Genomic DNA, 25,814 nt, shown 5'->3' with positions numbered 1-25,814 from the left:
TGTAGTACGTTTTCCAAATCTTTAGCTATATAACACTCAAGAAACCTACGTGCCATCGGCACAAATTATCCAGCAGTTGTATTTCTAGGAAAATTTTATCACAAAATCTTGTGGCAGCTTTATAGAACACCGCTGCATCCTACAAGATGCACACAGCATTTTTCTACTAAACAGAACCCATCAGTTTACCTACAGCTTCAAAGTTACGCACAAATGTCAACTGTTCCTACCTCAATAACGATACCTATGTACGTTGTCATTTTTCACAACTCCTAAAAATAAGTATCCATTTAATTTTACTGAAAGTGAAGAAAACCTACAGGTAACAACACTTTCAAGAATTAAACTTACACAATCATTAGAGCTCTCTCCAAAGCAGAAAAGATAGATCAGTAGACAAATTTTTCAAACCATCCAAGCAGGTAGATGGGGTTTATTTACATTTTAATGCAGCAGTTCTCATTCAGCGGCAACTGAATGAGAACTGCAGTGGTCTACTAAAGGAGAAGTTTTACTGCAGTAGAAGTAAAGACATTTCTAGACAAACAAACATTCTTTTCCTTAGCAAGATTCCTAATTTGGGAAATGAAGAGAGAAACATACTAGCATCGTATACCCAGAATAATACATAAAATACTCTTAAGTCTTCTTCCAGAAGCCTCCGTTATCAATTGCAAGAATATAAAAATTACTACCAAATCAAAACATAGCACATACAGCCACAGACAGCGAAGCATTACTCAAAAAAATAATCTAAATTAGTTTTTTGAAATATCCTAAAGAAATCCTACTTCCAGACATCCAGGTCTTTCCAAATGTCAGATAACAGCAATTTGATATAAAGGAGGTAAGTGTCCCACACAGATACAGGGAAAATAATTTTCTTCATGCAAATAGAAAAGGTCTAGAAGGGAACAACTATTGGCTAGCTTTTTGAAACCTGAACATGTGTGAGAACTATCTTTCATACTGGGTCTAATGAGCAAACATTCAGGAATTCCTTACAGTTTAACTGGGGGCGGGGAAATGTGACTGGAGTATTTTTGTGCAATCACTGTTTTTACTTTGTGATTTTTATACAGCAATCACAAAGACAAACTATATTGGGGTACTTTCTGTCACTAAAAGATACCAAGTAGCATCACAGGTTTGGGTTTTTTTTGGTTTGTTTTTGTGGGGTTTTTTGTTGTTTTTTTTGGTTTTGGTTTTTTTTTTTTTTTTCATTTTAGCTTCTACACTTCTCCCCTCCATAACTTTATGCTGCCAGTTCTCTCTCTTCTTTGCAGGCAGGAAGTCTTTTATTCTGCTTCAAATTCTGCAGGTATTTTACTGTTCTTTAAGTGCTTTGATGTGGGGAAACAGCATATTTGCTGATAAGAGAAAAGACAACAAAGACTCGAAACTAGATGTCCCCCCTCTTAAAAGCTGCTGCATAGGACAGATACAACAATTATGCAATAATCTTATGCATTTCCAGTTGCTATTCTGAGATCAAAACTAAACACACTCAGAACTACAGGTGCAGATCAACTCCACTGTGTAAAAACCTTAGAGGAGAGCTTGCAATGTTTCCAGATGAGTAGTAGAGGAATAAACCCGCAGTATCTGAAGGAGCCAGAGAAGATGCAGTTCTATCATCCCATCCAGTAATGAACACATTCCTGATGGGGAAAAGTGGATGTAAGTACACCCCTGGATTCCATCCATTCCTCTGCAGGCTGCTCGTTCATTTTGCAGCGCAGAGTGTTTGGATCAACACCGAGGACTCATCTGCCAGGGAGTGTTTTTACCATTGGCCTGTGGCTCGTGGTTTAATTTATTTGTTACTCCCCCACAACATGATTTTGTTGTTGCATGTTTTGGCTTTCATTATGGTGTTAGGTAGCAGAATATTTTCAGGAAGAAATGCAAGATTCCAGCCTCACTCTTATCCGAGGTTAAGATGGGTCTTGGAAGTAGGACAGCAGAACTCGAACTCAGGGTGAAGGGAGACTCTGAGATAAGGCCTGGGACAAATTTTGCCACTGTTAATCCATTCAGTAAGAGTCTGTCTTTTTAATCTTATAAACAAGCAAACAAACTTATGTTTTGTACTCAGATAAATTTAGATACATAAATGCAGAAAGCAGTTTGGAGATCTGTGTGGCAAATGTTTAACCTCAGAGCTACAGGTCGCTGCCCACATTCAGAAGTGTCTCCAAAAATCTGCATCTTTTTTCAGTAATTCTCATTGGCTGACTTCAAATAAGAAAAGCAGATAGAGCCCAAAGCAGAAGTTGCACCAACACAAAATAATACTCTCCTACTAGAGAAGGTTTTCACAAGTTTATATATTAGTCAAAAAAAAAAAGAAAAAAAATCAAGAAGTTATGTTATTACAACAGATCAGTTCACATAAGCAATAGAAAACCTATCTACTAAAAGAGTCACTACGCATGAAATGAAATTCTTTTAATGTGTGTGTTAAGGGTTGTATTTCTTAACTAGTTTTTACCACATAAGTAAAAACTGTACATACCATAGATCTGAACTGCATTTGTGGACATCCTTTAAACAACACACCACTTTTAATAGACAACTAACTTCGGTTTGTTAATTCAGTGAGTTTTTCTTAGCTGTCAGACTGATTTGGAGAATTGAATGTAATAGGTTATATAGCTATTTTTAGTATAGCCATGTTGAGACTGACAGTAAGTACTAACGTATATACAGAGAGTAGTGAATTTTAAAAAGTTAGATGCTGAGGCTTTAAAGGAGCAAAAAGCACTTCATCTCAGGCTCGCTGTAGCATAATTGTGCCAAAGTCACTGTGGAGGAAGGCAAGCGTTGCATCCCTTCCAGCCATCTGCCACGCTTCTCACATAAGGATGAGCCCAAAGCCGAAAAAGCAAGGAGGGACAGATTACCTGGAAGGTATACAGAGATGTTGCCTTTGCCTACAAGGAGGGTTTCGGAAAGCCAAAGCTCAACTGAAGTCAAAACTAGCAAAAGGCTGATAAGGACAAAGAGAAAGGCTACTGTAAGAACATTGGGAACAAAAGGAAGATTAAGAAAACTGTAACACCATTGCTTAGTGACGCAGGGGACATAGCGAGTGGTGCTTACAAGCCTCATCCTTGGCAAAATGGTCTGGATAATAACAAATGTGAGGATAGGAATTTTTGTGTGCCTGTGAGTCAAATATGCAAGATCTTCCTGTCAGGATATTTGCACAAAATTGGTCATGTTGAACAGCAAGAGGATCATCAGTTAGATTACACAGTATCTAGGGAATTAGAAAGAAATGTTTGAAATAAAGGAGTCCTCTTGAAAATAAGTATAAAAAAATATGAAAGTCTGTACAAGCGGTAAAGACCTTGGAAAGGAAACAGCATCGGCCAAAACTTGGTTTGACACTGCCAGAAGTCATCCCGCTGACTGCATTGTGATATCTGGCCAGACCAGACAGCACAGCATCCCTCCTGGGGGGTGCAAGGTCCCATGCCCCAGCTAGGAGGTGGTCATACAGGGTGCGGCAAGGGAGGAGAACCCACACCTTAGGGGCATGAATGCGAGCTTGTGAGCTGCAATCTCACCAGCATGTGCATTAGAGAACATGCATTACAGCACAGGTACACGCAACTCTAGAGCGCCAACATCTCCAACAGGAATCATGTGCAAATAGGTGACCCTGGAGTTGAAGAAGAGAGGGTAGTTAAACACTGGCCTAGAGAGGCTGTGAAGTGTCCAGCCATGAAGATATTAAAAGCTTGACTGGACAAGGCCAAAAAACCTGCTGTAACTGACCACACTTTGGGCAAGAGGTGACCTCCAGAGGTTCCTTACAAAATAAAAGACTATATGATTCTATATTTATTATTGCTGCCAGCTTTGAAACTAAACCTCAATATAAGCTTTCTTTAATAAGATGTTTTGATATTTTTTCAATTTTTCACAATTTTTTCCATTCCATGTAATGTTTAATTAAGCTGATGTATGTCAGAGTATTTCACGTCTTGTTATACAGTTCAGTACTAAAGAGATCTAGTTCTATTGCTAACAGACTCGTTAGTCTAATACTGAATGTATTATGACATTACTTCTCAGAAAAATATAAGGTGCCAAATATTTCACGTGCATGCAGAAGTGTTTTTTAGGTGCTTCACTTCCATAACTTGCTAATTTCTAGAAAAATTATTTTGCTGCATGTTATAAAAAATTCAATATAAGCCATAACATTAGAATTTTCACTGAAAATAACTAAACAGAATCCCAAAACAAAACACAACCACCAAAGAACAGTTTGTTACATTGGCGTTCCTAAAGTATAAAAGACAATAAAAGGAAAGTACATTATAATCTGCTGCATTTACGGTTCAGAATACTTGAGTCACATCTATTACATATTTATTTCTTACTGTAGGCTGGGTTATACGCTATATTACACAACTGATGAAGGGACATCCTGTTGTATTTCATTCAAAAAAGTGAAGTGCCTGAAGTCCCCAACAAACCAGAAGACCTGTGCGGAAATCCCTCAAGTTCCCTCTCTCACTTGCCTTCACTTTAGGCATATATAAATTTTATCTCTTCCCTAAGCCTTTGCCGTCTACTCTTCTTCCTATTACCTTCTGACTAAATGTTCTCTTTGTTTCTTTTTCATTTCGTAGAAAAAAGTGTGACCTGTCTTACGTAAAAGAGAAGCTACACTACGAATTAAAGCCCTATCACTCACCACCTTCAATGGCACCACCTGTTCTGATGCCTGGGCCTATGCCAGTGTATTTGGCATCACATACATGCAAGGCATTCAGATACTACAGTGTGAACAGGCTATAAATAAACAGACTGAAACTCTCCTTTTCTCTTTCAAAGTAAGGCCACAAGATAGTTAAAATTCACCTGCGTAGAAACAATCTCTGTATATTTGATCCAACAACAGAAAAGAACAGCCCTGCTCTAGACCCAGCCTCAGAGTTTCCTAATTAACACTGGAATACAAGCCAGCAGCCTCTGCATTTCAAGTGCAAAGCCACAAACATAGCAGTTTATATCTTTAAAGGAGTAAACTATTTTAATCCTGGGAAGGAATTGCACCTTTTACCCATAATATCCAGGCAAAGTTTCTTGCAGTTTCAGTTGTCCACTTGCAGAATTATTGTTTTTATCTGCTACACACCTTTAAACACTGAATTGAGTGGACCACAAGGGAGGTTCTGCAGAATACTGCAATAGAGCTAACTGCCCCTGCTAATGGAAATTGGTATCTTTAACGTATGATACGATAGGTAAACTGGGAAGTTGTTCATTATAAAATATCATCTGAATGTAATTTACCAATATTGGAGTACATAAATACCTAGGTTTGTTACAGAATTGTATGTCTCTCTTAACAAGACATAGCACTAAACATTTTCTCAACAAGACCCAAAGATCTTATAGGATACGTAGTAATAGTCTGTGTGAACAATTTCAGTTACAAGTTGATTCAATTTAAATTAGTGGCTGAATTCTTTGATTTCATAAGAACAAAAAGGCAATGAGGCCTGTGGGAGAGGGGAATTCTGACATTTGAACACAGAGGAAGGCTGGAATTTCTTGAAATCAAACAGTCTAAAAACCTAGAAGAATCTGAATGAATGTTACTTGAACAAATGATGTTAGAAACACATTCATTTTCCTTATTTATTAATGTAAGAAGCAGGAGGGGAAAAAAAATCCCAAACATTCCTCACCAGCAAGCTAATCACAGGTTGCTGATAAAACACACACAGTAGTAACTCATTTTGAATTTTGACAGTTCCACAAATGTTAAATATACTAAAAAAATATACCTGTGAAATCTACTAAAAAGAGAAAAAGCTTTTTCAAATACCTAACTAAAAAGAAAAATCTAAGGAGCAGGAGTGCTACAAACTGATGATGGAGTTGAAATTAAAGAATTTAAATATACTTCATACATTAACTGAGCAGTTGGTTCTTTACTTCACCAAATGAATACTGATGATGACTGAAGGTATGGAAGCTACCATACCCACAATTAAAGCGAAGTTCTAAAAATTAATGTGCTTAGAAGAACAGTGGGAAACCCAACCCAGCAATTTTAAAGAACTGTCTCATGAAACTGCAGCTCTAGCAACACAAAGCTACAAATAAGCCAGAGGTATTATTACTGCAAAACAGGAGAAGTAGCATTCATATTTGCTAAGGAGCAGAAAAAAAAAAAATCACATTGGAAATCACAGTCTTATTTGCTTAACCTTCAGTGCTTTGTCAAAGCAAACTCTAAAGGAGACACAGAAATAAATGGACACAGAATAAAAATACAAAATTTTACTTGAGATAAAATTATGCAAGACTAACATAAGAGTCTTCCCCAGAAAAATGCCCCTATACAAGGGTACACTCTTTGGAATTAGAATGTCTGTCCATGGGCCCAAAAGCACCTGAGAAGGAAAAGCAGCTGCATGACCACAGGGTGACCCATGACCCAACAAAGGATTGTGTGGAGAGTGAGAGATAGAAGTAAACAGAGTTTTAATGCAATAGTTTTAAGGGTTTATTTAGAATTTTCATTCAGAATAACCTTGTTCAGAAAAAGATTAACTGCAACTAGAGCTATTGCAAAAAAGAGCTGCTAATATGAGTAAAAGAGCCTAACATTAAAGGGAAAAAGCAAACACTGAGAAAAGCATATAATTACTGTCTGCCAAAAGATTACAGTGCTTACCACTATGATGGAGACAAAGTTATTCCAGCTCATGAATAGTGTTTCCATTTAAAAAAACCTGTTCATCTCTAATCATGGCCCACTTCAGAAACCGCTGGCACAAAGTTTCTGCTCTGAGAGGACAAGGTCATGTCAGCTTCTTCAGGAAAAAAAAGTTACTCTCTGGGGAGTTGAAAGTTAATTCAGTACAAACTGACAACTGCACAATGCTTTAATGCAGCATATTCACAGTTTACTTGCCATTTTAAAATCTGAGAAATACAACTTCTTATGAGTTCATGGTGTTTCGGAATAGAATGACAATTCCTTAGAGGGGGCTTAAATCCCTCAGTTTGATGGTGTTACAAAGCTATAGGTAAACAGAAAGTCTCCAGTTAATCAAAAAGCCATTACGCAGTCTGCAAAATTGTTGCCTGATGGAGCCATAAAGTGTAACCTCGCCTGATTAGTTTGGTAAACTTAAAGCAACACAAGACAGTAACTGTACCAATGTATCCTACAGGGCTGTAGAACTACCAGGCACCTCCAGACCCACCAAGCTGTCTTTGGTGACCTTCCTCAGCCTTTGCAAATTACCAGAATTCCAAGACAACACCACGTGGTGATGCAATTTCAAGCAGTGGCACTTATTTTATGAAGTATGAGTTCTCTGCCAGTCAGTTGGTAACAGCTGCACTTGGAGATACCATTACTCCACAAAATAAAACATTACATACAGGATGTTATCATCAGTGACAAGAAGCATCCACCAAGTTCTTACAATGGCACCTCACCAAAGGATCTCTTAGGGCACAATGCAAAGCGTACGAAGGTTTCAGACAAGCAGTGTAACACAGCTGGACTTTTCTAGAATCAGTGCTACCATAAATGCTGAAGATCCAGGAACAAACTAAGAAATCAAATGTAATTTTAAAGTATGAGGAAATGACAGTACTATAATGAGCACCATGAAAAATGATGGGAATGTATAATAAAAAAGTAACAAGAATCTTCCATAAATGTTTATTCTAAAATGGAACAATCATCATTTTTACACTGTCAGCTTTTTCAAAATGATTATCCTTTCTGTCATTTTGCAAAAGAATGATTCATTACTCATTAAAAAAAAAAACCAAACAAAAACACTGCTACTATATTGAGCCTCCATTTTTTTTAATGAAACAAACAGAGAGCCCCATGGTAACAACCCACATTCAGTAACAAGCTGCAACTATTTAAGATATTTTTCCATTACCAATTTAATACACTCCTACACTCTTTTCTACTACTGCTACAGTACAATGCAGAAAAGCTACTGAAGCAAGCAGGACAAATTCTGCTGGGTACGCCTTAGAGCTTTCTCCACCTGCTGTTTTTTCAATCAGCTGACACCACTCCTGCTGACTAGCCCCGTGCTGTGGTAGCAGGCTGGTAGGCTTCGAAACACTTGTTCCCACCTGGCCCTTTGGGAGGTGCCCCTTCACTTCTTCCCGTGGAGCAGCTCTAACTCTGCATGCCTAACACAAAAAAAATATGAACTTTATCATCTTCACAAGCACTATTTACAGAAACTATTTTCAAGGACATGTAATGCACAAACTGTCCATTACATACACTTACATGTTACCTAGTTTCCAGATCGTCAAGATAATAAATTTGGATTACTTTCTCAGAAAGCATCTCTAATCATTTTTGGTAACACTACTGGATTGTACTGACCCACAATTATCTCCACACGCCTTCACATTAGGATCTTACAAACACGACCAACAACACAGTACCAAATCTGTTACTGGTTTCTAATCCTCTGCTGGCATTATATACCAGAGGTATTCAATTGTATGTGACACCAATCTAGTTTATTTGGGTGTATGCACATCACAACTTGTGCACTATGTGAAAGTCTAGACCTTCACATGTTCTACAGATCCCCTCTACTTGGAGTCCAATTTAAACAGCACTTTCTAAAAGTTCACATGCATTAAAGGGCTATACCATCTTCTGAGACAATGAGAGTCATTAAAAAAAAAAAGAAAAAATAAGCTCCTTTGGAATCAGTTCATAAGCAGCACTGATGTTTAGAGCAACAAGCTTACACCTGACTCATTTCACACAACTGTCTTCTATTCACAAGTTCTCAGCTACAGCCAGGAATTCAGTTCAGGTACGACTGACTGACTTCACATTCTAAGGTAAACATCTCCAAACCCAAGTTACACAAAGCAATGGAAAAAGCATGTCATGTACGTCAAACTATTTTCTACTGCTAGAGCACCTTTCATCTGTTCCTACATCATCACTAAGCAATTACATTAACCGAGGAAGCAGATGTATATTAAGAAGATAACTGTTCCTGGGCCCCAATACATTTAATTACATCCCTGTACAGTCAAGACACAATGAATGTCTGAAGAACTCACCAGACAAGCGTTGATTTTGTCTTATAGGAAGTTTTTAACCAAAAAAAAACCCCAGATATTTTCAAAGATGTTTGATTGATACTTTAAAGGGATAAAACTGATCCTAAACCTTCCTCATTTCAAGGCAAAAACGTCTGTAAATCTCTCTAAAATGAGGGAGTCACCGAGTAGGTCATACAAATTCAACATAGTATGCCGCTCCATTTACAAAACGTTTTTATTATCAGTGAAATACATAGCACTGCCCTTCAAAGTATCACGCTAGGGTTCAAACTGGAAACCACTTTGAATACTGGGAGCAAATCACAGCCCGGAGCCGTTTTCGGGCTCCTTCCAAACTCATGAATGGGTCCCTCTCTCTTATCCTCATCAACAGCCTCTTTGCCATTACAGCAGCAGGGCACACCAAGAACAAATCAAAAAACGCCCTCTGAAATAAGAAGAAAACTCAACCGAGCATCAGAAGGCCTCACCGAACCCCGCCGTAGCTCCTTACCGAGGGGGCACGCCCTGCCGCTCGGGGGAACGTGCTTCGAGGAAGTGCGAGCCAGAAAGGCAGCCCCCCACACGCAGCTGTGATTTGGGGACATCTCCCTCCTCTTCCTCCCCCTCCTTTCCACTCCGCACCCAGGCGGGAACGGCACCTTCCCGCCGGCCTGCCCCGACCCCCGAGGGGCTGAGCCCCGCCGGAAGGGGCTCGGGCGGTCCCGGCTTCCCCTCGCCCGCCCGCATCGCGCCTGACAGCGGCCGCAAAGAAGCGGGGTGGGGGGGGACGACACGGACACCCCCAGCGGTACCGTTTCCCCTCTCCCGTTCACCTACCTGCCGAGGGAGCCCCGGCGGAGCCAACGTGCCCTCCCCGCTTCTCGAAACCCGAAGAACCGGGTTCCCACCCTGCTTCCCCACCCCGCCCGGGTTTGTGTGTGTGTGTGTCTATGGCACCCTCCCTCCCTCCCCGGCCCTCACCCTCTGCTCGCCCGGGCCCCGAGAAGCCTTACCTGCGGGCCCGCCCGCCGTAGCGCCGCGACGGCTTAACGGGGGAGGGGGAGTAGGTTTGCTTCACCCTCCCCTTCCACGGCTGCGAGGGGGCTCGCCGGTCCCGGAATGGCCTCAGGCTCCTTCCTTCCCTCGCTCCTCCACGCCCAGAGTCCAAGGAACAAGAGGCAGAAGCCGCCCCAGGGCGAGCGCGGCTGCCCGCCGGGCACGGACCGTCCAGAGGCCGCGGCAAGGCGGCAGCTACCTCGCTTCCCCGCTTTCTTGCCCTCCCCACCCTGCTTCTTTCCCCCGTGAGGGGCCCGCAGGAACCGGAGCCTTCGGCGGAGACGAGCCGCGCCGCTCCAGGCCGCCCTCCTCTTCCCCCGCCCCGCGTTCTTGCCTCCTCCCCTTCTCCGCCGGGCGGTTACGGCCACAGCGGGAACGCGGGCAGGAAACAGCGGTTCATTTCAAACCACCCGGAGGAAGGGGCTGGCGCTGAGGGGAGGGCGGCCGGGCACGGTCGGGGCCAGTGGGCAGCCGTTGCAGTAGCGGCACGCGTCCCACACTGCTACCGAGACCGGTGCCCACTCGCCTCGCCCCACAGCCCCTGACACAGGCCGGCGGGGCGGACTGCGCAGCCGCCGCGGAGGAAGGGGCGAGAGGGCGGTGCGCCTGCGCAGGGCGGGCGGCGCGGAGCGCCGCCGGCGCAGCCCCGGCTGTCCGGAGCTCTGAGGGAACGGCAGGCGGGTGCCTGTGTCCTGAGGCGGCCTTTTCAGCTCAGGGACGGTGAGGCAGCAGTCAGCCCCCGGCGCTAAACGCGCTGCTGGAGGGGGAGTGCTTGCCTCTCCCCCCATCCCCGTTTCTCTTTTCCTCAGCAGGCAGCAAAGGGAGGGGGGTCGTGCCCTGTGAGGAGGGCTGCGGCCAGCTCTCCGCCTCGGCTCCCCCCTTATCACCGGGTGGGCCGGCTGACTCGCTGCTGTGGCGGGGAGAGGTAGGTCTGCGACCTTCTCCTTTGCGTTTGCTTCTCGGTTTTGTTTGTACGGACCAGCCGGAGCCCCCCAGTCAAGGCCGCGGCGCGACCCGCCACCTTCAGCCGGGCCTGGGCCCGTGGAATCTGTCCCTGCGCATTTTGCCAAGCTGGGGTGTCCTGCTCCCATCGCTTTTAAGAGCTGGCACACCCCGTCCCCGCCATGAGTGTGGTGGAAGGTTTAGGTGGATGGGTGCCAGGCGGGGTTTATGGGTAAAAGAATCCTGTGCAAGCATTTACACCTTATCTTCTGTGCAGGCCCAAACGCAGCTGGCCTTCTGTGCTATCAAATTTTAAATACAGACAAGCAATGAAATCCCTAAGAATACCATATAGAAAAGAAAGAAAAAAAGTATGGTATATATGGTGTACCATTAAGGGGATGTTAAGGAAAGGTGTAAGGGATTGGAACTAGATAGTCTTTAAGGTCCCTCCCAACTCTAACCAGTCTATGATTAAATCTGTTCCAATTTATTCACAAAACGCCAGCTAACGTTCATGAAAGTATTGATGAGATTGCTGCGGAGTGGACTTGGGATCAGATCTGTAGTCCACTTGCTTTTCAACACCTCTGCCAGCAAGTGCAAGGTGTCTGAAAGAACGTAGAGATGATCAGAGGTCTGGAGGAGATGGCATTTCCTATGTTAAACATCACACGGGAATGAAAAAGCACTGTTAGAATGACAAGCCTAGTGGCAGGACTCAAGAACATTCACCAGAGCCCTTGGCAGAGGTCAAAAGTCATACTAAAATAAGCTCAAGTGGATGTGCACGAAGTAAAGAAAAAGAGACGTGCAAGTGAATTAAATCTATTACAGTGACATAAAACAATTTCCTTGAGTTTCATTAGTATTTTATAACTTCCTGTCTGAGAAACCCTGTACTGTCTCAGTCTCTCTCCTCACTCATCATGCAGCATAGCCTCAGCAGGCTTATTTTTAACATCACGCTAATTTCTGTAGTGATAAATTATGATCTCACCACAGGGAGATGAAGTAGAAAGTTTCTCTTGGAACATCAGTAGGAAAGACGAAAAAGAAGTACTGGCTTAAAAACTACGTTTTTATTTGTAGTTTATTCTTATAGAAGGACTCACCTGCTGATTTTCTGGGCTTTATGGAGAGTCTTCATTAAAAAAACAGCCTAGCTGGTGGGAGAGGTCTTTTGTTCCCTCTTGAGTGGAGAGGGAATCTCCTGAACCTTGTATGGAATCTACTGAAATGTGGGATGTCCCAGGTTTGCGTGGGATGATTCTCTATTAATATATTACTATATAAAGGGGAAAAACGTTTTCAGTTGTTTATACATTTTTCTCCAATGAAGTGTTGGTAGTTGCATACGTTTAGTCTTTTGATATCATAGGCTGCGCATTTTTCTTTAATGATGCAGCAAAACACATGTCTCCTTGAGAGCAGACGTGCATTTTTGTGGCTTGAAAGAGCAATTGTTTACTTGACTAAAAGCGGTGCACAGTACAGTGTATACACAGTGCAGTCACTACAAGCAGTGGTACAGGATGTCACAGTAGCAATTCTGAGTTCAGCATCGTTAATGAGTAGTTAAACAGTCAAGTTATATACAGTTTCATTATCAACCTTTAATTAGAAGCCAGAAAACGAAAGTTATGTTGGTAATTTTGCTGTGAAATGGCAACATTTACAACATATGATTTATGAATCTGCCTTGAACAAATTCTTATTGAAGCTAGTATAAAGCCTGCTCTGTTAATAATGAGTTTCTGCTAAAATTAAATACATGAATGAAGTGTCACTGGATCTGCCTTTGAATGTATTTTCTCTTCACTGTTGTCCTGTTATATGGTAGATTAGTATAGATTCCTTGCCGTATGTAATTGAGCCTGCTGATTTACTCTCTCCTTTCCCTTTTCTCTGGAAAGCTTTCTCTAAAACTCTTTTGCTTGGTTGAGGCATTCCATGAGTAAAATCTTAGTTCTTTTTAGAGTGATGATGACCTAGGTAAGTATATCTAGGATGAATCTGTAAGTCACAGGGAACACTTTCAACAACGTCAACTTCCTGCAATAATTTGTATACAGTTTTAAAGAGATTATAGAATCATAGAATCATAGAATCATAGAATTGTTGAGGTTGGAAGGGACCTTTAAGATCATCGAGTCCAACCTTTAGCCTACCCTGACAAGAGCCACTTCTAAACCATGTCCCTCAGTGCCCCATCTACTCTTTTTTTAAACACCTCCAGAGATGGTGAATCCACCACCTCCCTGGGCAACTATTCCAATGTTTAATAACCCTTTCAGTGAAAAAATGTCTCCTAATATCTAATCTAAACCTCCCCTGACGTAACTTGAACCCGTTTCCCCTCGTCCTATCACTTGTCACCAGGGAGAAGAGGTCAGCCCCCATCTCTCTACAACCTCCTTTCAGGTAGTTGTAGAGGGTGATAAGGTCTCCCCTCAGCCTCCTCTTCTCCAGGCTAAACAACCCCAGCTCCCTCAGTCGTTCCTCATAAGGTTTGTCCTCCAGGCCCCTCACCAGCTTTGTAGCCCTTCTCTGGACACGCTCCAACACCTCAATGTCCCTCTTGTAGCGAGGGGCCCAAAACTGAACGCAGTACTCGAGGTGGGGCCTCACCAGTGCCGAGTACAGGGGGATGATCACTTCCCTAGTCCGGCTCACCACACTATTCCTGATACAGGCTAGGATGCTGTTGGCCTTCTTGGCCACCTGGGCACACTGCTGGCTCATATTCAGCCGGCTGTCAACCAACACCCCCAGGTCCTTTTCTGCCGGGCTGCTTTCAAGCCACTCTGCCCCAATCCTGTAGCGCTGCATGGGGTTGTTGTGTCCCAAGTGCAGGACCTGGCATTTGGCCTTGTTGAACCTCATACCATTGGTCTCAGCCCATCGGTCCAGCCTGTCCAGATCCCTCTGCAGAGCCAACCTACCCTCAAGCAGATCAACACGCCTGCCCAGTTTAGTGTCATCTGCGAACTTACTGAGGGTGCATTCAATCCCTTCATCCAGATCATTGATAAAGATATTAAAGAGAACCGGCCCCAGCACCGAACCCTGGGGGACACCACTTGTGACTGGACACCAACTGGATTTAACTCCATTTACCACCACTCTCTGGGCACGGCCATCCAGCCAGTTTTTTACCCAGCGAAGAGTACACCTGTCCAGGCCATGAGCAGCCAGTTTCTCCAGGAGAATGCTGTGGGAAACAGTGTCAAAAGCTTTGCAAAAATCCAAGTAGATAACATCCACAGCTTTTCCCTCATCCACTAAGTGGGTCACCTTATCATAGAAGGATATTAGGTTAGATAGGCATGACCTGCCCTTCACAAACCCATGCTGACTGGGCCTGATCACCCTGTTCTCCTGCATGTGCCGTGTAATGGCACTGAGGAGGATCTGTTCCATGACCTTCCCAGGCACCGAGGTCAGACTGACTGGCCTGTAGTTCCCCGGATCCTCCTTCCGGCCCTATTATTCACTGAAACAACTTTGATGAGAGACAGTTTACAGAAAAAGGTGGTGTTTTCCTGTATAATGTTTGCTATTTGTGCAGTTCTGAATATATATATATATTTTTTGACACTCTCTAGCTTTTCTAATCTTCCCATGAAGCTTTTGTTTCACGATTATTGCAGCTTCTGGTTAAGAATGTAATAGTGATGGCACACATGTAGGATTATAGTCTAACTCTCTGTGACATTCCCTCCATCTCTTCTTCCCCCCCCCCCAACAGGCCCTCTCCTCCCTCCCTCCCATGGAAAGAGTAACTTCCAGCTAAACAAGTTAGTTAAACTAGTTAGTTAAACTAAAGTTAGTTTAACTGGTAGATTGGTTTACTGATGAAGGCTCGTTTATCATATCATTTTAAGAAGTTCTGACCACCTCCATCGACTTATTTTTCTCCTTCCCATTTTGTCCCCTTTCATTCCTGTAGTTACCATCTCCTTAGTTCGGATATCATCACTCAACAATTTATTTGGCACAATTGAACATACATTTTTTTTCCAGCTGTAGTAGATCCTCTTTTGGAGATTCCCAATGTTGTTAGCAACTGTTCGCCCCCTCCCCACAAAAGGGTGTTATAATACTCCCTTGTGACAGGTGGAAAATCAACTCTGTGTGTCCATACTGTAAAGTAAGTGCAGACCCCTTTTGTAAGGCAGAGAGCAACTTTTTCTTGTTTGTTTTGTTTTCCAAAATGGTTATTGGATGTGCTTACAGGAGGCTTCTGCCAGGCCCTTTTAGTCCTGTCCTCCCCCACCTTTTGTTAAGAGTTTAATTTCTGCTAAAGATATATTTCTGTAATCGGATACACAGACAGTAATACATATTAAATGTCTTCAATCTCAGCATTTATATGTGGGGGGTTTTTTTAATCAAAAAAAAAGAAGAAGAAAAAAAAAGAATGCATTGCCTTCCTTGGGTAAGATGTGATCTTATCTGCACCAATTTTTTAACTTGGAAATTATTAGAAGGCATATTATATCTATGAAATACAAGGTCTGTGGAACTACAGCAATCAGAGAGTTTCTACCATAAGTGAACCACTTACGTAAACAGACACTGGGCAGTTTATAATTAAGTTACTAGACTAGTAAAATCTGGTTTTAGTTACTGGAAAACTAAATAGATAGAGCAAAAGAATGAGTAATCGTGTGGCACAGTCAAAAGATGTTTAAAATGATTCAGTGCCAGCTCTGTTGAAGCACTTGTCATTATTCAAAGTAATGTTGATTTTCAGTTACATTCAAAGCAATAAGCAAAGGGTTGCATGACTTAAATGTAAATGGTGGGAAACAATTCAAAGAGAATATTTGAAACCGTTATAAGGCAGAATGCATGCAGACTGTACACTGAACATAATCACAAAATTATTTATTTAACTCTTTTGTAGAATTCATTGGAGTACTGAGGGACTGGTATCATGTTTCCTCTGTAAGGTTTTTGCATACATATGACGTTTACCAAGTAGTGAAAAAAAAAAACCAAAACCATTCAAAATTCCTGGCAGTTTGTTGTGGGGATATGCACGTTTCACGGCTGTCCTTGTAGGGGTTATTACAAATTAGAAGGTTTCTGGTAGTGCTAGCAACAGAGAGATCTAGTTTTTCCATTTATCTTATTTACTTTTAATAGTGCAAAAATCTGTAGGACACAGTAGTAATTATGCATATACCATGCATTTTGATGGAGATTAGCGCCAACAAATCTTTTCGGTGCTTTCCAGCAGTAGAATTCCATGAGTTGTTCTGGTTCAGATCCATTGCATCCTCAGCAGGGAAAGGATTAGACTGTGTCGCATAGGTGTAGGGAACGGCTAACTGAAAAATTCCTATTCCAATGTTTTTCCAGAAATTTACATTTCCAGGTAAATGCAACCTTTTGTAGAAAACATCTGTTTTAACACAGATTTGATAATTGATCAAACAATTTAAAACAGAATGCTCCCCACTTTCTAGATTTTTATTTTCCCTGTTTTGGTTCTTGTTTCTTTTTTTTTTTTAAGTCTTTTAGAAATAAGGTAAGTACTAGAATGTTGTGTTTTATGTTTAGAATGTGTTTATAGGAAGATTTTTTTAATTGCTATGGATTAGTGTCCACTTTTATGCAGTAAAATTTTAAGCACTAGAGTGCTCTGACCAGTGTCCAAAGATCAGCTTGTTAAATAAGAAATAAGGGGAAGATACTGGCATTATTTCGATCCATCCCATTTAGATGTAGATAAATTATGAAATATCTTAACAAGGTTTGTGGACTGAGAGTTAGTGGGAAACCTTTTTTTTTCAGAGAGTGAAGCTATATTCTGAAAAAATTAATTTAAAACCTAGTGTTTTACTTTAAAATTTGAAAGCTTTTATATTATACATAGCAGTATATTTAATTTTCATATACAGCTTTTCATGCCATTGTAAAAACAACTAGAGATCCATGTATCGTTGTCCTTACAGACCGGATAGATATAGTTTTAAATGTCTGTATGTTCTGTTTGATATATGTAGAAATGTTGACAATATCCTACACTAAATATCATTCTTGAAAACTCAGTCTGAAGTCATGATCTATTCTTTTGTGTGTAAAAGAGACTGAGTAAGTGCTAGTTGATCCTGCTGATGATCCACAAGCCACATAGAGGAAATCACCTCACTCTTACATACTTGTGCTGAGTTAGCAAAAATAATGAGCAGTGTCTATATTAAGCACAAGTGAGTAAACTTGGGGATCTTTTAGTATGTACTCATGTGTTTTTCTTAGTCATATTTCTGATGCCTGATATATTTTTTAAATTTAGCAACATCATTAAAATGTACGATTTAAATATGACTTTTCAATACATTTAGATTTTATAACACGCTAAAATCTAATGGGCATTTATCAGAACGCTCCTATGCCTGATATCCCCACAACCCAAATTATCTTCAGCTACTACAGCGTTCCCACTAGGTATGCTGAGGTGAACAAATTACTAATATAGCTAAGACATATCTACTGTGTTTTTTGTCTTCTTTAGAAAATACAATAAAAATTAAAATACTCTTTTATTTTTGCTTCCTACCTGAAGGAAGCACTCTCTTACAGTTGTCTTCAAAATCTCAAGGGCACAGATTCTCTGTATCACAAAAATAGCTTCACTGAGCCTCCATCTAATTTTTTTCAGCAACAAAATTGACCCTCTGTCTAATGCATTTAAAAAACAACCAAATGGAGTAACTGAAAGCCCAACTGAGGGAGATGCTTCCTTTCCATTAGTCTGGAGCCTCTATGCTGCAGGCTGCTGCTTGCTGCTGCAGTGCACTTCTCTGTTGGTGTATGTGATGTTAATTTGCATCATTATTTGAAGGTGAAGGTGGATGCTTCCTTCGTACAAGTACTGTTAAACTGGAGAAGCAAAACGACACTGAAATTTAAATTTTAAATGTCAAGCTCTGTACTGCACTTTAGAAATTGTGAAATCTGTATATTGCTCACAGAAGCCAGTCAATGGTAAGTTTGCATCTTTGCAGACTTAATCAAATTTCCTTTTGGGCCAGTTTTTTTCCAACTCCTGAGCAGATACTGCCACTTTAGTCATTGGCAGCTGTGGATGCTCAGCACCACTGAGAGAAACAGCCCGTTTGAAAATCAGCATACGTACAAACTTTGGAAGACTGGGAATTAGGTAATATTTGTCTATAAGGTACATGCACCCAAGGTCTAGAGCAAAAACAGCTTTGCCAAGTCATGATTAGAGCCAATAGTAGCTCCAATGCTTGAAATTTTAGGACTATTATACTATACATTTGTTTTTTAAAAAAAGAAGTTCCTATTCTTAACATTTCAGAGAAATGCTATGCTAATGGAATTCAAACACAATAAAACAACGAGGAAGAAGAAAAATGTGAAAAAGTCCCAGAAATGTTCCTAATACTTACTTTATTTAAATTAAATACAGTTTAAGCTATGTCTTCCTTGTCTGTAAAGTCTAACCTGTTGATATTTGTCTTTAATTTAATCATTTGTCTTAAGATTGTATTGTAGCATGTCCCTCTTCAGTCTTTCTTATGACAATATGTGGATCTTTTATTCGGCTAGAGAGTGAAGCTATTAGAAGGCTCCAGAAGTCTAGTTGTAACATGAGAACTGGCCAGACTGAAAAGTGGATGTGTAATTTGGAAATATTTAAACAAATTAATTAAACTAAGTGAAATCGATAATATTCCTTTAAATGTACATTGCATTTTAGAGCTCACACTAATTAGATTACTTAGATTTTGTAGAAAATTGATCTCTAGGTTTACTTCATGTTGAATCCTCTGAGGGTTATGGCAGCTCAACCTTTGTGACCTAGGAGTAAAAAGCAAGTTTTTATATTTCTGTATTTAACGCGCAGTTCTGATCTAAAAAAACCTTCAACATTGTAGAATTCTGTATTTGATACATGAAGTAGAAAAGATTGCTTGCACTTTCTAAGGCTTTGTTTTTGCCTTTTCAGGGTTTTTTAAGATGATCATGCAAATAATCACGGTTGCTAAGGGACATCCTAAATTACACCTATGCAAATCTGTGAGACTTCTTGAATTTTATTAGCAAAAGTCAAACCGACTGAAACAGGGTAATCAAAGCTATAGATGGTGCAAGGGAAAGAATCTGTCCTACTGTTTCTAGGCTGAGCAAATGTAAAAGCAGCAGATATCCCTCCAATATATATATATACACTGGCCAGTTCTACTTTCAGGCATGATTTAATTCTGAAGAGTGACATGACAGTCTTGCTCAACATTGCTGTAGCACTCAAAAGGAGATCCAGTAACTTTTGTGATGATTCATGCCTGAATATTTTGTACACTTACTAATTATTCCGACCAGCTCAGCTAAAAAAAGAGAGAGAGCACACACAAACTGGATTACAGTTTTCTTGTGCAGACTTGTTTATTAGCATCCAGTTAAGAGAGCCAGTTGGTTACTTATGCAACCTCAGCTCAGCTTGCACAGGTGTCACCAAGGGCATCACTTTAAAAAAAAAAAAAAAAAAAAAAACCAACACGGGATTACACAACTGTACTGAGGACACTGTTTGGCAGGGAGAACTTTTGTTACAGGAAGTGAGACATGAGCAAGAAATAATGCTGGGTGACTACAGGAGCCAAGGTTGGGTTGCAGGCCTGTCAGTTTTGGGGAAAAAAAAAAGCCCAAACAACAAACCCCCACACACCCCCAAACCCAAACTCTCTACATGACTACAAAAAGCGCATCAGGTGTCAGAACCAAGGCACAACAAATATGGATTATTTTTTTTTTTCATACTGTTTTTACAGCAATTTTTCAGAGCAGAGCTATACTTCAAACCACACCTTAAGCTTTTATGCAACAACTTAGTTTTGCTGCTTTGTTGTAGACATCAGATTCTTTAATTACTTCAGGCCAAAACCAAATACTTTTAGGATTTATTAATAAAAATAGAATGGGTTAATCCAGCAATTTAAGAATCCTTTAAAGAACCAAAAGAAATTGTAACTTTTATTCATATATATAGAAAATACACATACATGCAATATGTATAAACCAGAACATCATGTACTAACAAATTAAATATTAAAACTAGACTAAATGGAATCTCAAACAGGTTACAGTGTCTAATGACAGACAATTATTTGAATAACCATTTCATGCTGCTAGGTTACTCATTCACTGAAGATGTCACAGTATTCTCCTAACTCTCCATGTCTGCTTTACTTCAAAAACCTTTGAGAAGAAATTTAAATAGTCACCGGACCAGCATAAGTAAGCTCTGTGCTGACTTTTCAAGCTTTGCCTGTTTTCTGAGGGAAATACCACACTTCTCAATTCCTGGTAAGCAAGACAGCCACGTTCATTTTTAGAACAACCAGTTCTGCACCTGCATTTATCTACTTTTGTGTGTTATGGAGAGGACGTTTGACTGGGTTGCTTGTAAAAGATGGTACCAAACATAACCAGTAGGATGATAACTGCTAACTAAACATAAAAATACGGGTTGATATGACTAAAATTTGGTTGCTTGAAACTTACATAATAGTTGTTGTATTCCTTATAATTTGTCATCGATAAATGTACAAGTAATGCCTGGAGTATACCCTGGAACAGGAAGAAAGTGGCTTCCTATCTATATGTTGTTACTGTTAAAACATGCATGCCTTTTCCTGGAAAAAAAAAAAGCGCCCCAGGAGAAAAAAAATAGAAGCTTTCATGCTGGATGAAGAAAAGCAGTAAAAACTCTTAGTTCAAATTAGCTATTTGAGGGTTGCACTTGTTCTTATTTGTCAGATTTAAGAGAGTAGCATCCAGAAAGTCTACTAAGAGATGTTTTGTAAAAAGTTACCCCAGAAATTATTGAGATCAAGAAAATCAGTTGTAAGGAAGACACTGAACCGAAACTCATCTAAGCTTTTCTTAGATGCAATTATTTTACTTACTGGCTCTATTTTTGGGCAAATTAATGTAAGATTAAAGGGCAAAACTGAAGTAAACTGTTTTACATCTGCCCTTGACTGTGCTAGGTTAAGGTGTGAGAATTTTTGCTTGTAGATTTTGTATCCAAAAAAGGCTTTTAATTTGAAATCATTCCCTTGATAGTGACAAATAACCGTTTAGAAGCCCAACATAGTGCCTGGGAAGTGAGGGCAGTGGCTCACCCAGCCGCTCTGACGCCAGCCGGTTGCTGGCGTGGTGCTAAGTCTGTACAAGGTCAGCAGCTGGTGGGGGACACCATGGGCTGCCAGGTGCCCGAGCGGTGAGGGGGCAATGCCACTACTGGCTGGCCACCAAGGAAGTGGCTGCTCTCCACCCTAAGCCAGGCAGCTGGCCAAAACCCAAGACTGAGACCTCTTTGGTTTAGCACAGAAAAGAGAAAGGAGTGGAGTTTGTAGGGGCATAGTAAAGGTAAGAAGAGAGAAGAGTAGGTGCAAAAGTATAAGCTGTTATTCCTAGTCAGCCGATTAAAGCTGCTGCTGTTTGTAGCCTCTCGCCGGCGGGGAGTAGGTTCTTACTGTAAGTTGCTATAATAAAAGAGCGCAGAAGGTCAGGATCACAAAGATGTGAAGATTATTATGTTGATATACTGAAGACCTGATACTCATGTCCTTAACATTAGGCAGTGCCACTGCTCTCATTTCTCAATAACGTGCTGTTATCTCTACAGTGATGCCATTTTCTGATCCTTCGTCTCTTCTGCATTTGCACTGCGAGGTCTGATTTTTGAGTCCCATTTCGAATTATGTTCATAGTTTATATTCTCAGTATTTATACTTTCCCCTATTTCCAAATATGCCAACAAACAAAAGTAGCCTTAAGTATCTAAAATACAACAGTCAAGATGATGTTAAAAAGCAGACAATTCTTGGTTTTGATTTAAAAACTAGAAATGTTTTCTGTGTTAACTAATGCACTTGATATGTTTCTCATTCTTAAAGGGAGTGTGTCATTTCAGTCAGCAAGCCTTTTAAGTGTATTCAGCATTTGCATTCTTCTCCCTCTCCTCCTAAAATTAATCTTCGCTGGAAACATTGGAGGCAAACCTGTTTTCCGTTCTTTCGGTATTTCTGTCTTTGAACAGCCTTCGCCTTTGAGCAGTCTTAGTGTTAGACTAAATTCACAAAACAAGAAAATTCTTCCACTACAGCAAAAATGAAATTAGTTTCACTAACTAGAAGTAAAATTACTAGTTGTCATTAATGGAGTTTATTTCATAGGAGTTAAATTTCTTGTGTGCAGTGGTAAGTCTTCTCAAATAAGCACGAGGGAACTCTCTCCTGCTTCATTATTTCGTTTGCACCGTGTAACAAAGCTTTTGATTTGATCCTTTTTGCTTTTATCTTCTCAGGGCATTTCTGCATGAATGATGCAACTGGATTTGTTTGTTTGCAAATCAGGACTAAAAAATGAGAAAACGGCATTCAAAAAGTGCAAATTTTTGAACTTAAAATTCAGAAATTTTATTCATTTTTGGACAAAGAGTGATTTGAAGACTGTCCGTGTACTTGTCTCTCTGCTCTGGATTTTCGCAGTCAACCACCTATCTGTTCTCTTTGCTCTGAGGCTTGTGTTGAGCAACCACTGTGTTTACCTGTGTGATGTCTGCTTTTCCAGTTTTGGTTTTGGAGACTAGGTGTTCTCCTGAAGCCGCAATTTCTCCTTTGAACTCCAGAGAAGCACCACCTTGATTCTGAAGTATTTCAGGCTGCTTAGGTAAGAGGAGTCATGTCCAAAACTGCTTGATAGCTTCATGGCTGGTTTGCTGGCTGTAAAGTAATGGCAACAAGAGAATGTTTTGTAAGTATGCACTGTGTACTCTAGATTACCGACACCACAGAAGCTAAAGTAGTCTCATTCATGGTGGTTTGTTATTTCATAATAGTCCACAGTTACCTCCCTATACCTAACCTTGCTGTGTGGCTCCTGCTTGAGCATGTGCTACATGGACTACACCAGAAGATCCCAAGCCCCCCACGTGGCTTTTGGGCAGTGTATTACCCAATGAGACTTTATGACATTGTTCATAGCTATAAGAAATTAAAAGGTTGTAACAGGGGTTGGCAAGAACAAAATTTGATCTTACCTGCAGCATGTTACTTGCTTAGTATTGTCCCTAATGGACTAGCAAAAGTTTGGACCTCTAGACTCTAAAGAATTAAATATCTAGAAAAATATTTTGAATAATAAAATTAATGAATGAACCTTCATATTGTGCTTAATTAGATTAATTTAAAGAAAGCGATTTTTAGTACATGGAAGAAGAGGGTAAAATACTGCATGAAACATTTTCAGTGCAAACTGTTAGATTTAGAGTAGGCTTTCAACAAGAATTCTATAATAGCATGACAACGGTTAATGCATTATGACAGCAAGTGAAGAGTTATCTTTCTTACAGTGTCTGAACAGAGCCAAAAGGAAGTTATGCCTTCCTTCTAAGTATTTGTGTGCATATTTATAGTATAATTATGAAATTTTAACTGTGTGCAAAACTTTCAGACCGTAATGGGCTTTTTCTCTTCTCTCAGGGTCCTAACTACAAGATTATCTTGATGTTTTGGATTGCAGCACTTTATATTGAAGAATGAGTTGAACAGAGGTCCAGGGAGCTACGTGATGTAGAACAACATTTCTTGCTAGTTTAGATAGTTAAAGGGATGAACTGAATAAGGTAGGATAATAGAAGAACATGCAACGCTTTACGCTTGGAAATCAAAGACTAAATAACATGTCTCCATTCTAGTCATTACCAGTAGGAGATAGAATTACATCTCAGGGTTTCCATGAGTTCTGTGTATTCTGACCTAAGTATCCACAGCAGTCTCCCCTGCCTGAGAACAGGGTCTGGCCTTCATCTCTGGTAAATAATTCAGTATAGCACTTCTGTGAATAAGTATTATCGCGTACGTTTAATATAATAGATTCACGGAGTAAAAATCACACTGTAAATTCTTTCGTAAACAGTGACTTGCATCATAACTCTTGAGTTTCTTCAGTTGCATGCAAATTGCTGCTAAATCAGAATGAGAAGCACACAATATGGCTGCTGGTTTCATAAGAAGGACCTGGCAGGGTTGGAAATAATAATCAAATTGCCTGAAATCCGTTCAAATCAGTTTAATACTGAGGCAGTCCCCATCAACTCAGCATCTCTTTCGTCTTATCTCCCACAGATGTCATTCCAAATGAAGTTTCAGGTGCTGGAGGACAAGTTGAGGTCAGCTTAGTTTTTCTTGATATAATAGTTTGAGTTCATACTGCATTTACTATAAATTGGACTGCATAACTGTAACCCTTAGGTTCACACCCCCTCCCCTTTCAGTGCCACAGGAAAATCCAGATGTATTGAAGCAAATTACCAGAGGAAGTACTTGTGTGAAGACTTGTCACTGTTTTCTGGTGATAGGGTTTTTTTAAGTGTTTTTTTTTCCTCTGGAAATGTGACATTGTAATACTTCAAGTACAGGCATCAGAGTTTACTTTGGGTAGTTGGAAAAACGGTATTTTGCCATTTAGAAGGTAAGTGATCCATTTTAATAAACACACTCATCAATAAGGAATATTTTATATTAAAAATTTAATAAGGAATATTTTATTTTAATAAATCAAGAAGGTATATTTTATATTATAGTTAAACATAACTATGCGGTGAGCTGTACCTTGTATTTGTTAAGCCAAACCCAATGGCCTTTTCACAATAAGCAGCGAAAAACTTCATGTGTGAGAGGAGTGTGTAATCAAAGTGACATAATAAGGCAAGAGAGAACAATCTGATGATTAGAGTTTTAGTTTAATTTAAAATAGTGCATGTTAACAGATGAAGATGCAAAATTACGTAGTTAGTTGGAGCATTCTGGGCAGTTTGGTAATCGCTTCCTTTTAAATAATAGTTTTCTCAAGTCAAAGAAATGCTTCACATCTCAAGATTCTGCATTGGCAGTATTTCTTTGCAAGCGAGGGGGGATAATAGAAAGGAAGCATGCCAGCATATCATCCTTACGTATAGGTGAGCTCCTAGAGACTATGAAATAGCATAAGAATACAAGAAGGGGAGCATCTCTTTTCATTATGTGTGTATGCAATTAAGTAAGGATGTCTTCTAGAGCACAGGGTTAAAAACATTTTAAATGATAAATCTGGGAACACCATCAAATGATCCATGTTTCAGTTTCATATCCACCACTAAGTTGCCGTGTAGTATCTTGAGTTTTCCAGAACTCACTTTACTCACCTGTAAAATGACTTGTGTTTATTTTATGGTCATACCATCAGACCTACTATGCATTTGTTTCTAAAGCACTTTAAGAAAGCCAGATATCATGTATGCAAATTAACACTGAATAATAACTCTGCTGCTGTAGTAGTTCAGCAGAGGTGATGAAGCGTTCACTATTTTCAACTGAAAGGTAAGTTACTCTTCTTCATGTAGAAGTGCCCTATGGGCCAGTCATTGAGAAGTAGGTCAGACATGAAAGGAATTTCAGCCCTAAAGACCTCAGTCTCTTCAGCCAGATATTCCACTCTACTCAGTGGGTGGCAAAGCTTGTAGTAAATCCCAGGAGCTAGAAAAACAAGTTAAGGAGGATGAGAAGCACTTCCCTCCAAAACACTTGAAAAGTAAGAGTAGTAGGGAATTTACAGTATGACAATACTCAAGAAACCGTATAGCAGTGTCAGGATATTATCTTAAATACTGATAAATTCCTAATCTGAAATTGGTC

The 25,814-nt window shown here is 40.3% G+C and overlaps 1 protein-coding gene and 1 long non-coding RNA gene across 27 annotated transcripts in view; one reads left to right on the top strand and one right to left on the bottom strand.

Annotated features, from left to right (window-relative positions):
* LRRFIP2 (LRR binding FLII interacting protein 2) overlaps window positions 1-10,733 on the bottom strand; it is a 59,891-nt gene extending 49,158 nt beyond the window's left edge. For 14 of the 26 annotated variants that reach the window (XM_074575563.1, XM_074575538.1, XM_074575549.1 and 11 more), the window contains exon 1: window positions 10,107-10,728. The gene's annotated coding sequence lies outside the window, so the exon portion shown is untranslated. Of the gene's footprint in view, window positions 1-10,106 lie in introns of all 26 variants that reach the window. The other 12 variants (XM_074575537.1, XM_074575544.1, XM_074575543.1 and 9 more) reach the window with 3 other exon arrangements.
* Window positions 10,734-10,757: 24 nt separating this feature from the next.
* On the top strand, window positions 10,758-24,039 carry LOC141739052 (uncharacterized). The gene is made up of 4 exons (XR_012585569.1): window positions 10,758-11,074; window positions 20,263-20,436; window positions 22,445-22,809; window positions 23,622-24,039. It is a non-coding gene; the product is annotated as an uncharacterized LOC141739052 (long non-coding RNA).
* The last annotated feature ends 1,775 nt before the right edge of the window (window positions 24,040-25,814 follow it).

The sequence above is a fragment of the Larus michahellis genome, chromosome 2 (genome assembly GCF_964199755.1).
Source record: "Larus michahellis chromosome 2, bLarMic1.1, whole genome shotgun sequence".
NCBI classification, from domain to species: domain Eukaryota; kingdom Metazoa; phylum Chordata; class Aves; order Charadriiformes; family Laridae; genus Larus; species Larus michahellis.
Note: the sequence above shows the minus strand (reverse complement) of the source record. Positions and strands in the feature narration are given on the sequence as shown.